We start from the raw sequence: 14,921 nt of genomic DNA on the forward strand, positions 1-14,921 counted from the left end.
GAGCCTTTGTCCTGGGAGCCAGGGTTACCATTCCTGTTTCTAAGTGGCAGCAGAAATAAGGAGGACAGAAAAGCGGGATTTACCATCGAGTCCCCGGATGGGTATCTCGTTGTGGAGTTGTGGAGTCTACTGTTTTGATGCATCTTTGTGTATTTCCTTGCTCTCGATGCCGCAGACCTCCTCAACTTCTCTTCTCTGGAGGTCACGAATGTGGCTTATGCTGGTTCTGTATTTCACCCAGAAGAAATTTTAGGCTATTTTCAGTTCCTTCAGGGGTGCCTAGAAGACTTGTGTTATCGGAAAATGGAAAGGGCCCTGCAGGACAGCAAATGACAGGAGAAATGATTTCCCTTCTGTTTCGTCTTTTTTTGAACAAGATAGCACAGAGACCTAGATCTCTTGGCATCATGTACGGCTGGCTGGCTGTGTCTACACGCTCTGCGATCACAGGTGCAGCCAACCGAGGGTAGGAAGTGTTCCATGGTTGCTGACGTGGACTGTGTGATTAGGCCTGCCATGGCTGTGTCTGTACTGAACACAAGCAGACTTTTTTCCTGGTTCCTAGTCCCTACACAATACAACTGTTTACAGATCATTTATGTTCAGTGACACAACTGTTTGCATAGCATTTACATCAGATTAAGTATTCTATAATACTTACCGAGAGATGATTTAAAGTTTGCAGGAGGATGTGGGTAGGTTATGCAAATAGTATGCGATGCCATGTTGTAAAAGGGATGTGAGCTGACGTGAGCATCTTTGGATTTCGGTATCTGCAGGGGTCCCAGCACCAAACGGGAACTCAAGGGACCACTGTATTTGTTTTTCTGAAAGAAAAAGATACCTGAATTCTTCAATATTTCTCTTTTTCTGCCCTCATGAATCAGTATTCTAACTAGGATCTGCAAATGTAATGCCTCTGGAAAGTCTCTGTCAAAGACTTCAAAAAAAAGGGAAAGAAGGAGGGAAGAGAGAGGAAAGAGAAATGAGAAGAGAAGAGATGGGGAAGGAGAGGGAGAATCACACATGCACACGCACGCACACACACGTGTGCGCATACACACACACACACACATAGACTTTTCAGATAACTGCTGGCAAGGAGAGAGAGCAAAGTGTTTGGGGACTGCAGGTGGCCTGGTAGTTAAGGGTGCTGAACTCTCACATGACTGACTGTGATTCAAGTCCCAGACCTGGAGGCTTGCTTTCTCTCTCTCTTTCTCTCTCTGTCCCACTCTAGTCAAATTAAAATAAATAAACAAAATAAAATTAAATAAAATAATTTAAAAATAAAGAAACAGCAAAGTGTTTCTCTTTTTTTTGTGATCAAATTTTTGGACACAGCATTTACATTTGTATTTATGGTAAGTTTAAGAGAGTCTTTTTCTTTTTTTAAGAACATTTCCTGGCATCAATACTTGATACTTAATAAACAACTTTTGTTTTAGGAGCTAAAATATTTTTTAAACTTTTTCATAATAAACTTTTAAGTTTTTTTTAGAGAGAGATTTTTTCTATAGGGCATGTATGCTTGCCAGAGAGACAGAGAGAAAATCACCCCCGGGGAGATGGCCACGTTGCAATCCATTCTCCTCCATTTTCCTCTTGGGATTTTGGGCATGCATGCACATGTGTCCAGTGTGAGTTTTGAGCCTTTGGGTCTGGGACTCTAACTGTGGTCGACTACATGAGAGTCCAGCAACATAACCATTACACCATCTGCTGGTTCCCATAAAAAGCTTTTAAAGAGTGAATATTTTTTAGACTGGGCAGCTTATAAACAATCGAACTTTATTTCTCACCATTCTCGAGGCTGGAAGTCCTACTCCGGGGTACCAGCATTGTTGGGTTCTGGCAAGGGCCCTCTCTTGGGCACACTGCTCTCTCCTTGTGTGTCATCACTTGGCAGAAGGAGGATGAGAGAGGTCTTTAGGGCCTCTCTTATGAGGGCATGAATTCAGCTCCTGAGTATTCCACCCTCATGACTTTATCACCTCACAAAGGCTCTACCTTTTAATAGCACTTGGGGGTTTAGGATGTCAATCTATGAATTTTAGGAGCTCACAAACATTCAGACCATACATAAGGTAATATGTGTTCATCTTAGTTCATGTTGAATCTAATTATGAGGTGGGGGCAGGATTAAGTGATGAAATGATACATGTTGATTTAGTTTTGGATTGCAAAGATGACAGCTACAGGGTGACTCCTTTAACCTCGCTTCTTTCGAACGCCATAAAATTGTACCAACAGCCAGCATCCTACTTGTTTTCCTGTCTCGTTAGTCTCAATCTTGCAACAGCAAAGACGTCATCCTGCCTGCCCTTTACCTTGTGACTCATCTCCTCGCTTCTTTCTTTTTCCTTCCATCCTTCATTTTACATTCAGATGGCTATTTTTAGTTTCAAGATCGACATCAACCACTCCATCGTGCCCTGTATCTCTCGTGTCTGTTTTTGTCTGCCCCATAGGATTCTTTTCTTCAATCAGTTCAATTCGTTTTCGTCTTCTTTCCACTTCTCATGCTGAAACATCAGTCCGTCCTCCTTGAAAGAAGCATCCAAGACTTTGCTCTTGCAGGACGATGTCTCTAACCCTATTTTTCACTTGCTCACACTTATTCAGTGGGAGGTGTGTTCTTTCTGCTATGCACACCACAGTGCTGCCAGTGTTACCATCAGCCTGGCCAGCCTTACCCTGTCGAGGACAATTTGGCCAATCCTTCAGTGTTGTTGTTTTAGTTCTAAATAAAACAAAGGAATCTGTCTAAAGTAAATGAGGATTTAACTAACACCTAACGGGTCAGGTGCTCGCAGGGATGAATGAAATCTTTATCAGAGATGCGTTGCGTGACTGCCCTGCAGTAGCTGCGTGTCACAGTTCCCCGTAAAGGAAGAACTCTGTCCTTGAGGTTTATAGCCTGGCAGTGCACTTGGTCTGAGAGGGCAGAAATGGGAAAAGTTAAGGAACAACACCAGTCAACCCAATGGGATGTCACATGATGCTTATTCGCCAGATGTCTAGAAAGTGAGGCCATGTGGGTGTCTGCTGAGGAGTTAGAGCAGTGAGCAGTGTTTGGTTAGGTACACAAGAAGGGCATATCTGGGAGCAAATGGGAGTGGCTCTCCTTGCATTATGCATCTATATATAGGAAAAAGGTTCTGGAAAGACTCAGGTGTTAGGGGTTATTGATGTGGTGCAGAGACAGAGATGGGCTTATAAATAAGTTATGCTTTTTGTTTGTTTATTTTGTTTCTCTGTATTGATCCACGTTGTGAACATGCATTACTTTATAAAGTTAAATGAAAACCTACCAAAATTTACTGCCGGATGGTGATTGGTGAAAATCCATTTAGTTCTTACTGGAAATTAATATTAACATTGGAGGCCAGCAAATGGTGTGGTGGTTAAGGTGCAGGACTCATACATGGCTGGTGCGGTTTGAGTCTTGGACCTGGCGGCTTTGCTTTCTCATGCTCTCTCTCTCTCTGGTGAGCACATGTATCCTATAGCAAATTAAAAAACAAACAAATTGGGATCAGCAGTTGGCGTAATGGCTATGTCGCGTGACTCCCATGTATTTGACCGCGGTTCACATCCTGGACCTGGTGGCTTAAAACTCACGCCGGGCGTGTGTGCGTGTGTGCCCAAGAGCCCGAGAGGAGAATGGAGAAGGGATTGTGGCGTGGCCATCCCCCCTGGAGGGTGATTTCTCGCTTTCTGTCTCTCTGTCTCTCTCTGTCTTTCTGGCGAGCATACGTGCCTTATAGCAAAAACCTCTATAAACAACAACAACAACAACAAATTAATAATAATAAATAAAATAAATACAAAAAATAACATTAGAAAAAGAGAGGAGAGTTGAGATCAGTTAGATCAGGGAGGTTTGGGTTTGACCTAGGTATCATGTGGGCCAGTGTAGGGACTTTGGCATTTCCCTAGAATCAAATGGGGAACTAGTGAAGATTTTTGTGCAGAAGTTTCTATCTGACTTAGCAGCTGTGGGTGGGCCCACCTCAGGGGGATGCAAAGCGGGAGACAAAGGCAGCCTTGGGAAGGAATGAGGACTTCCATTCATTCAGATCCCTTTTCCTGTATATGGATGCGTAAGGCAGGTTGAACCACTTTGATTTGCTCCCAGGTGCCTTCCTCTCCTGCACCTATTCAAACAGTGGCCATTCTTGAGCTCTTCAGCAGGCACCTGCATGCCCTTCTTGGCCACTCCTAAACCACACCAGCCCTCATCTTCTAAACATCTGGCAGCTAGCTAAGCAGGAAGGTGGATGGTTCAAACTGGGCTGTGTTTTGAAGGCAGAGCTAACGTTGTCCACACACTGTGTGTGGCGTGCTGGGGAATTAAACCACGACACAGCATGTGGCGCTACAACCACGGGATCTTGGAATCCAGCCACAGCAGAGCACCATCATCTATCATATGAAGCTGATGTGAATCTGAATGTCATTGGCTTTATCGTTTGATGTGTGTTTAATCAGTGCATCTGTCTCTGATTTACAGGTTCAGAATAGCATAGTTTAGGTATACTCTTCTTATTTGTATATATTTATCCAATAAAGTAGTGTCTTCACTGCGGTCCATGGATTTTTTTTTTTTTTTCCTTCCCCCCCTTCTAAAAAAGTCTGTAGAATCTTAAATAGGCGTGAGAAACCCTGCTGTAACCACTGCAGTTGGCCAGGGGTGACGGAACGCTTGCGTTCCCTAAGGAAGTCTCAGCGTGTTGGCAGGACTGGACAGAAGAAGATGCATTCCAGTGGCACCCCCAGGTGGACTGCGGAGGAATGTTCCGAGACATGCCCAGTGTCTGCCATGAAGTTATTCTTGCAGGTGCAGGTCCCAACGCTGCTTTCACTGCTTTTTCTGATGTGACACAATTAATAGACAACCTTGAAAATCCTAGGTAATCCTACGGGTGTACACAGATACTGTTGAAACCTTATAGTCTAAGTAGCAAAATAAAGCCAAGAGTGCATTAGGCTTTCTTCATGGAAGTATTTTTATAAGTGTATGAATAATTAACTTAGTCATGTAAAGATCTTCCAAAACAGCTCATTTTGTAAAGAACTATTATTGGGAACCAGCAGTTAGCATAATGACTATGTCGCTGGATTCCCATGTAGTCGACCGCGGTTCGCGTCCCGGACCCGGTGGCTTAAAGCTCACGCAGGGCGTGTGGGCGTGCGTGCCCAAGATCCCAAGAGGAGAATGGAGGAGAAGGGATTGCGGCGTGACCATCCCCTCTGGGGGGTGATTTCTCGCTTTCTGTCTCTCTGTCTCTCTCTGTCTGTCTGGCGAGTGCACGCACCCTGTAGCGAAAACCTCTCAAAAAAAAAAAAAAAAGAACTCTTATTGAGTATGGCAAATCAATTTTTTTAAAAAAGGCCTCTATTTAAAATAATAAGCTGTATTATTTCTAGGCCTCTATCTCATAGGGTAATCATTGTAAGAGAAATGAGTATATAATATTGTGCAGTTAACATAGAAATATTTGAACAGTGCTGTTGGAACGATTCATGTAATATACTGATGTAAATGTTACTGCTAGTAATCGGACTTGCTTGATCACACATTCCACGTGCATTGGAACTGAGTTGTTCATCATAGCTATGTGTCACAAGTAATCGAAGGTGCATGTCCTTATTTGTGTTTAGACGAAGTGGTTACATTCTCCTTGTGTCCTATTTATAGGTCCTTGACTTCTTCCTTATTGAAAATATCCACGTGGGGCTGGATGTAAAAGACAACATTCTAGGATGCTGACCCACATGGAAAGCTTCCAGGATTGCTTCTGGAGACTTCTCTGAGTATGTCAGGCACATATGTGACCATGATCTGGGGCTGGCTGAGGCTGGGGGTGGATCATGGAGTTGAGACCCTGTTGGAGATACTGTTTTCCCCCTTACCCTCTCTCTCTTTGTCTCTCTTGTTCACGGAGAAAGAAATAAATGAATTTAAAAAAATTAAAATGAAAGCAGTGAGAGAAAACAGTAATTACAAACTCACAAACACTGTAATAGTTTGTAATTTTCTGCTACAAATCTTGGCGACATCATTAATAGTCGAGGATTGTTTCATGGTCTGGAACCAAAGCCAAAACATACTTTTTTCTCACTTGAGGAAACACTTCAGAATTCCTTTGATCGAGCAGGATGTTGTTCTGCAGTTGAGCTTGTAATCACTCTAGTTTATGAAAAAAGGTAATGTCTCTATCACAATGGTGGATGTGTATTGAGTATAACTCTTGGGCCAAGAATGAGGCTTAGTATCTGAGTTGCCCATTGCTGTGTAACAAGCCACCCTAAACTTGAGGGGATAAAATTAAAAGTTATTAATATTTCGCACAATTGTGTAGGCTGCCTGAACTCAGATGGTCAGTTCTTACTTGGAATTTCTCCTGCAGTTTCTGTCAGATGATGGCAGCATCTGGAGCCTTCTGGAGATGTCTTTACTCATGTGTCTGGTGCCTGCCTGTCCCACTTCGCAGCTAATTGGACAATTTCTCCATGTGGCCTCTCAGTCCAGTTAGCTTGGGCTTCCTTTTCGCATGGAGTCTCAGGATGTTCAGACTTGTTATGTGCGGCTTGTCTGCATCCAGAAGAACAACGGTGCTAAGAGCTTGGGGGAAGCTAAAATACCTCTTATGACCAACCATCTCAGATCCCAGCATGCCATTTCTTTTATTTATTATTTATTTATTGATTTATTTAATTTATTTTTACATTTTTCTACAAGCATTTACTTTACATATCTAAAAAGTTTTGCTCATACTCCATAGTCCTTGACAGTTCATGAACAACTTTCAAAATCTCAAAATACTGAATTTTAAAGGTAATGTCCAAAATATTTATTATAATTTTGTATAATTTTTTTGTGACTCTGTAACAACAGAGACAGTATGGTTTTAAATATTTTTGAGAAAATATTTACATGTCAACTACTCAAATTGTTGAAAAGCAAATGCCCAGTACACAAGTCACACATAAACCTTCTCAGTTCAGCCCTGCCTACCAAGTATTCTGTGATACACCATCTGCTAGCAAAGATCAGTCTCTTTTTCTTCATTTAATGTCTTTCTCAAGATAATCCTCTGATGTGTTGCTCTTTTGCAATCTCTACTGAATACAATGCTGGGCTGGAAAAGTCCAGGTTATTTTATGCTATAAATTCTTTCATATATCTTCTCTAATCCTCTCTGCCAGGCAGAACTATTTATGGTGCCAGGCCATCTTTCTAAGAGCTTCTGTTGGCTTACTTGAGATCTACCTTAGTTCCACAGTTTCCTGATTAATCTTCAGATATGACGTTCCAGTCAAAGCCATGTCCCATCATGAGTATTTCCAATTTCTGATTCAATGCAACAAGCATTATTCAACTTATACAAATAACCTTTCTGACACAAAATAAGAATACTCCCAAATATTTTCCAATTCCAGAGGAGTCAGGATAGAAGACAAGTTTCTTTCCACTTAAAGAAACAAATAAGAAAAACATTTTAACCAATTGCTGAACCTATTAACAACTCAGAAGAAAGTAAAATGCTTAAGCTGGGAAAACAAAGCTTAGTAAGAAAAAATCAGTAATGTTTTACTCAAAACATTACTAAAATTCTATTTCGCCTATTCAGTCTTTTTTTTTCTCTTTTTTTGGAGAGGTTTTTGCTACAGGGCGCGTGCGCTCTCCAGAAAGACAGAGATAGACAGAGAGACAGAAAGCGAGAAATCACCCCCCAGGAGGGGATGGCTACGTCTCAATCCCTTCTCCTCCATTCTTCTCTTGGGATCTTGGGCATGCACGCACACGCCCGGAGTGAGTTTTAAGCCACCGGGTCCGGGACTGGAACTGCTGTCGGCTACCTGGGAGTTCAGCAACATAGCATTACGCTAACTGCTGGTCCCATTGCCTGTTCAGTCTTATGCTCAAACTCTCTTCTGCTGAATATGCAATGTTATCGTGGCCCAATCTTTCCGTTTAAATCCTGGAAGGTAACATTTAATGTAATTATTGATATTTCTTGTCCCTAGCATTAAATTGGTCATTTTCTTGGTTGCCTTTTGTTCTCTTATTTCTTTATGTGTCTTTAGTTTTCCTGGTAGAGCACTCCTTTCAGAACTTCTTGAAGAGTGGGTCTGCTATTGGCAAATTCTTTCAAGTCTTGTTTATCTGAGAATGTTTTTTATCCTTTCTTTCTATATTAAAGATAATCTTGCCGGGTATAATATTCTTGGTTGAAACTGTTTTTCACTTAACACTTTGAATATGTTTTCCCATTCTTTCCTTGCTCGCATTGTTTCTGATAAGAGGTCTGAGGTTAGCCTGTTTGGATAATCTTTATGAGTAACCTGGCGTTTCTCTCATGCCAGTTTTAGTATTTCGTCTTTGTAAATTTGGCCAGTCTTGCTGTGATGTGCCATGGAGAAGATCTTCTTGGGTTATTCTGTTAGGGGTCCTTTGTGTTTTTTGAGTCTGGATATTTGAATGCCTCTCTAGATTTGGCAAGTTTTCTTCCAAGATTTCATGGAATAGATTATCAATGCCCTTAGTTTTTTCACCTTCTGGGATACCAATTATCCATATATTTGCTTAATGTTGTCTAGTATTTCTTGTATAGCATTCTCATTTTTTTGGGTTATTTTCTCAGTTTTTTTTCTAGATCAGAGGTTTTGCCTTCCACTTCCGAGATTCCATTTTCTGCGTAGACTAATCTGCTTTTAATACTTTAAAGGGAGGTTTTGATTTCCTGAATGGCAGCCTTCATCTCTAATGGCTCCATTTGATTCTTTTTCATGGTGTGTATTTCCTCTTTCAGATCATGGAAGAACTTTAACACCTCCTGGAACTTGTTGTCTCTTTTCTCCTGCATCTTCTAGAGTTCATTATTTCTCAGCTCTTGCATCTTGTTTAGTTTTTTTTTTTTTTATTTTGGAGAGGTTTTTGCTATAGGGCGCGTGCGCTCGCCAGACAGACAGAGAGAGACATAGAGACAGAAAGCGAGAAATCACCCCCCGGGGGGATGGTCACACCACAATCTCTTCTCCTCCATTCTCCTCTTGGGATCTTGGGCACGCACGCACACGCACCCTGCATGAGTTTTAAGCCACCGGGTCCAGGCCGTGAACCGCGGTCGACTACGTGGGAGTTCAGCGACACAGCCATTACGCTAACTGCTGGTTCCCGCATCTTGTTTAGTTTTGTCACTATGAATATTCTGAATTCTCTATCAGACATTTCCATGAGTTCTACTGTACTGCCTGTGGATGATGAGGGGTTGTTCTTTTTCTTTAGGGGAGGGATATTTAATTGGTTTTTCGTGTTTCTTGTGCCTCTGCAGTGGTTTCTGGTCACTCTGTGATAAAATCTCTCCTCCACTTGTCTGAATATTTCGGGGGTCTAAAAGATGAAGTTTAGAGCATAGCTTCTCTGGACAGGCCAGGACACACCTCAGCTTTAAAATGGCTCTTGTCTGAATATTTTGGGGGTCTAGAAGATGAATTTTAGAGCATAGCTTCCCTGGACAGGCCAGGGCTCGCCTCCCAGAATGTCATTTCTGTCACATTTTATTGATCAACCATGTCACAAAGGCCATTCCAGAAGCAAAGGGAGGGAAATAGACTCCATATCTTTCTTTAAAAGTTGGTTCTTTTATTTCTTCCATGAGTGAGAGAGATGGGGCTTGGGAGGGAGAGACCTAGAGAACGCACGTAAACAGAATTTTTTTTTCTTTCTTTCTTTTTTTTTAGTTTTTGCTATAGGGTATGTGTGTTCCCTGGAGAGAAACAGAGAAGGAGAGAGAGGGAAAGGGAAAGTGGATGGCTGTGCCACACAAAATCTTCTCCTCTGTTTTTTTTTTTTTTTTTTTTTTCTATAGGGTGCACGCGCTCACCAGAAAGACAGAGAAAGACAGAGAGACAGAAAGCGAGAAATCACCCCTAGGGAGGATGGCCACACTGCAATCCCTTCTCCTCCATTCCCCTCTTGGGATCTTGGGCATGCACGCACACGCGCCTGGTGTGAGTTTAAGCCACCAGGTCCGGGACTCAAACTGCGATCGACTACATGGGAGTCCAGTGACATAGCCATTACGGTAACTGCTGGTCCCTCTCCTCCATTTTCCTCTTGGGATTTTGGATATGCATGTACACATGTTTAGTGTATGTTCCAAGCTTCCAGGTTTAGGATGTGAACCACATACTTGGTCATAAGGGAACCAGTTGCCTTAACCACCATGCTGCCCAGCTGGCCCCTCAACGGAATCTTTTTATTATTTTAAAATATTTATTTATTTTATTAATTTTGTTATTATTTAATTTTTTTGAGAAGTTTTTGCTATAGGGCACGTGCTGCGTGACTTTAAACCACTGGGTCCGGGACTTGAACCGTGGTCAACTACATGGGAATTCAGCGACATAGCCATTGCGCTAACTGCTGGTCTCTTATTATTTAATTTGACAAGAGAAGGAGAGAGAGAGAGAGCGAGCAATCTGCCAGGTCTGAGCCTTGAACCATGGTTGGCCATGTGGGAGTTTAGCATCTTAACCACTGTGGCACCTACTGGCCCCCTCAACTGAATCTTGACACCATGATCCATTCCCCAGCCTCGGTTCATGGGCAGATTGTGGGCATGCATGTGTCTGGCATACTCAGATAGGTTCCTGGATGTGAACCTGGAACCATCCCATGTGGATCAGCCTCACAGAGCATTGCTTTTACTTCTGTGTCACTGTCTGACACCAAGTCAAATGTCTACCTCTTGATGGGAGGGGTAATAGGGACTTAAGGTCATCTTTTTTTTTTTTTTTTTTTTTTTTTTTTTTTTTAAAATTTTTTTTCTTTGGGTTTGTTGTGTTTCCAGATTTTTTTTTTTTTCTTTTTTTTTTTGTAGAAATTTTTTCCTTAGGGTTTGTGTGCTTGCCAGAGAGAAGGAGAGAGATAGATAGAAACAGCAAGAGGGAAAGTGAGAAGTCATCCCCCAGGGGAAATGGCCATACCACAATCCTTTCTCCTTCATTTTTCTCTTGGGATCTTGGGCATACATGCACATGCACCCAGTGTGAGTTTCAAGCCACCGTGTCCAGGACTCAAACCGCAGTAGGCCATGTGAGAGTCCTGTGATGTAACCTCTATGCCATCTGCTGGTGGCCCCTCTGGTCATCTTTAACTACTCTACTGAATAAGTACTTAACATTCATTATGACATTAAAGGTTTTCTAAAGGTTTCCTATCATTATCTTCATCTTACTAATTAGAAAACTGAGGTTCAGGAACATATGTATCTCACTGGACTCACTGGTGCTCAGGGACTCACTGCCAATAAATGATGTTTTGAGTATTATAACTAGCTTTGTACAATTCCAAAACCCAATATACGTAACTACTTTGTGCCAGATTCATTGTTATTAGCTCGAATTACTTGTTGGAAACTGGCGTGTAGCAGGGAGAGCACCACTGGTATGGTAGAATGGAGTCAGTTAGAATAAGGGCACTGCCACCTTCTGCAGCGATGATCGGATCTTGATAGTAAGAAGGCTCTAATGCATTTATAGTAACTCCAACAGCGGCAGAGACAATGACAATGATGTCTTTTATGTCTAATTAGCACTTTACTGTTTGTAGTGAGCTGTCCATGGCTGTTTCTCTCCTTAAACAACTCTGTGTGGTAGGCATTTTGTCTCTGATTTGCAGCTTAGAGGTGTTAAATGCTTTTGCTCAACAGCACAAAGGCCCTGTGTGGGAAGCAGGCCTTGAGCCCAGGCCCGTTGGCTCTTTAATGCGTCCCAGCTCCAGTGTCCAGGAAGCAACTGTTTTCCTTTAGTTCTTTGCTTTCTCCACCCCTCATAGGATACTTTTTAAGTGCTATAATTGGGTTAAGGAAATGTCAGTTTGCAAAATGATCAATCAGGAAGGCCAGCCTGCATTCTGTAGGGTCTGTGAGATTTTCGAAGTTCCTAGGTCTGCTGTTACGACTGCAGCGCAGTGACCCGTGTGGCACAATGCAGTGTGGATGCGCTGGTGCAGGCAGACCTGGGTACCTGTTCACTTTAGCAAGTCCCTTCATTGCTAGGGCTGTTTCCTCATTTGTAAACAACTGACAATTTGCACAGACAACACTTCTTCTTTTATTTATTATTTTTTTTGAGAGGTTTTTGCTAGAGGGTGTGTGCGCTCGCCAGACAGACAGAGAGAGACAGAGAGACAGAAAGTGAGAAATCACCCCCCAGGGGGGATGACCACGCCACAATCCCTTCTCCTCCATTGTCCTCCCGGGATCTTGGGCATGCACACACACGCACCCGGCGTGAGTTTAAGCCACTGGGTCTGGGACTCAAACCACGGTCGACTACATGGGAGTCCAGCGACATAACCATTACGCTAACTGCTGGTCCCCACAGACAACCCTTCTAACAGGGAAGTCTGTCTGGCATGTCATATTAAAAAAATTCTCATATCAGCTTCTTCAGCCCAAACTATTTCACATCCTGATAACTTTAAGCCTTAAGGGAGCTTAAATAGATTCTTTCCACACAAGAACCTCTGACTAAGAAACTTGCTTTAATACACTTTACTTTGGGGGTCTGGCAAGGAAAAGGTGCTAAGTAATAGCTTTTGATTTGCCACCTAAATACTTGATTAGTTTCATTCATTTGACCACATTTATAACATAATCTTTATATTTTCTTTATCTTGAGAGAGAGCGAGGGAGAGAAAGACACTTCATTAAGATCTTCATACTGTAATCCACCACCAACCTTAGTGACCTGGATTATAGGTACTTGCGTGCTTGCTTGGTGTGTAGAGGGAGGCCACGGGATATGAACCCAGGACCTTTCACATATGGTCCAGTTGTGAACCATTGTGCCACCACCTGACCCCTAATTTTTATATCAAATGTAATATGCACCAATCTTAAGTTTAATGCACAATAGCCTTTCACAAATGAAACAGACCTACGTAAACACTGAGATAAACAGAATATCGCCAACCCCTCCAAAACCCAGTCTGTTCCCTTTGGGCAGTGTCTTTTAAAAATTTTTTTTAAGTAAACCATTGTGTTAACTTTTAACACCGTAACATTCACTTTGCTTGTTCTTAATTTGTAGCATGTGTTTACTGTAGGATCTTCATTATTTTTAAGTATTTACACTCAAGTGTTGCTTAGTATAAGTTCCTATGATCAAAGCTCTCCACTAGAGGGCTGAGGCTGCCACTGGGTCACAGGCTTGCAGAGACATGGGTGCTGGCCTTGGGTAGGTGGGGCAGTGGCAGCTCTTTGGCCTCTGGCTGTAGCCACCTGTGCCCATTTGCACAGTGCTCTGCAAATAGTCTAATTTTCTGTGCTGGAATGTGAATAAGGTGGAAAAGCAATGTCTTAGGGAGGCCTTTGAAAGTCAGAGTATGTTATTATGTATAAATAAGGCTTTTTAAAGTGTTTAAGGGTTTTGAAAATAGTTTCACCAAATATTAAAAAGTTTTCATGTGTCTATTTTTAACAAAGAGAAACTTTGTATGAAGAAAAGTTTTACTAAGAGCAGTCCACTTTCCAGTTTTATTGAGATATAGTTGACAAATAAAAATAGTTTATGTTTAAGGTATACAATGTGATAATATTATATATATCATGTATCTATCTATATCTATATCTCCATTGTGAGATGATTACCCCAGTCAGGCTAATTAACATACCCATCACCTCACATGATTATGTGTATGCGTGTGGTGAGAATACTTGAGGTCTGCTCTCCTAGCAAATAGCTCAGTATTTGTTAATATTGTTTTTAATTACTAGACTTAATGCACACTCGAATAAAAATGGTGTGGAAAGGTATAAAATATAATGTAAAAATGGCCATCTTGGGGCTATCAGGTGGCGTAGTGGTTAAGGTGTTGTACTCCCACAAGGCCGATCTCTGACTGATAGACTGAAAATCCTGTGGCGTACGTGGGCATGCGTGCCAAAATCCTACAAGGAGAAGAGATTACAGTGTGGCTGTCCCCCTGGAGCATGATTTCTCACTTTCTCTGTCTCTGTCTTTGTACCTCTCTTTCTCTGGTGAGCATGTGTGTGCTACGGCAAAAATCCTAAAAATCAAAACAAAAAAACAAAAACAGAAAGCCATCTTTGGGGCAACCGATGGCGTGAAGGTTAAGGTTACTGGATCCCACATGACCAACTATGTGGTTTGAGTCCCAGACTTGTTGGCTTGAAAATCATGCCAGGTATGTGTGTGTGCACCCAAAATAATAAATAAAGGAGAATAAAGGAGAAAGGATTGCAGCATGACCATCCCTTGGTGGTGCTTTCTCAGCTTTCCTCTCTCTCTCTCGGTTTCTGGAAAGCACAAGCATTCTACAGTGGGAATAAAGAAGTTGTTAGTCTTTACTAATCTCTTACGTTTCTTGTGTATTTTTCTAGCTATGGTTTATGCATATGCAAGCATTGCTTTCTCTCCTCTTTCCCCTAAAGACAAACCTTGAGTATCTTTTCTTGGCATTACATATAAATCTATCTCATTTATTTCAAAAGTCACATGGTATTCTGGCACAACAGTATATCATAATTTACTTAATTGGTGTCTTAATGATAAATGTATAGGTTGTTTTCAATTTTTGGCTATCAGAAGTAGGTCTGCAATAAAAATCTTTGTACTTGAATCTTAGTGTGTGTCTATGAAGTATGTATTTATTTTTTATGAAGTATATCTGTAGGATAATTTTTAGAAGAAAATTGAGCCAGAGAGTTTGAGATTTATATCTTTAAAATATTTTTGCAAAATTAATCTCTAAAACATTATACCAATTTACACTTTCTATACATGTTTGAAGACATTCTTTTCTATACCTTTACTAATACTGAATATAATTACATTTTAAATTTTGTTAATATTATAGATAAAAATAAAAACCTGGGGCT

At 41.5% G+C, this 14,921-nt stretch overlaps 1 pseudogene; it reads right to left on the reverse strand.

Moving 5' to 3' along the window:
* LOC102493636 (uncharacterized) overlaps positions 1 to 2,342 on the reverse strand; it is an 11,967-nt pseudogene extending 9,625 nt beyond the window's left edge.
* Between the last annotated feature and the right edge of the window lie 12,579 nt (positions 2,343 to 14,921).

This window comes from Tupaia chinensis, unplaced genomic scaffold (assembly GCF_000334495.1).
Source record: "Tupaia chinensis unplaced genomic scaffold, TupChi_1.0 Scaffold143584_1, whole genome shotgun sequence".
Taxonomy (NCBI): domain Eukaryota; kingdom Metazoa; phylum Chordata; class Mammalia; order Scandentia; family Tupaiidae; genus Tupaia; species Tupaia belangeri.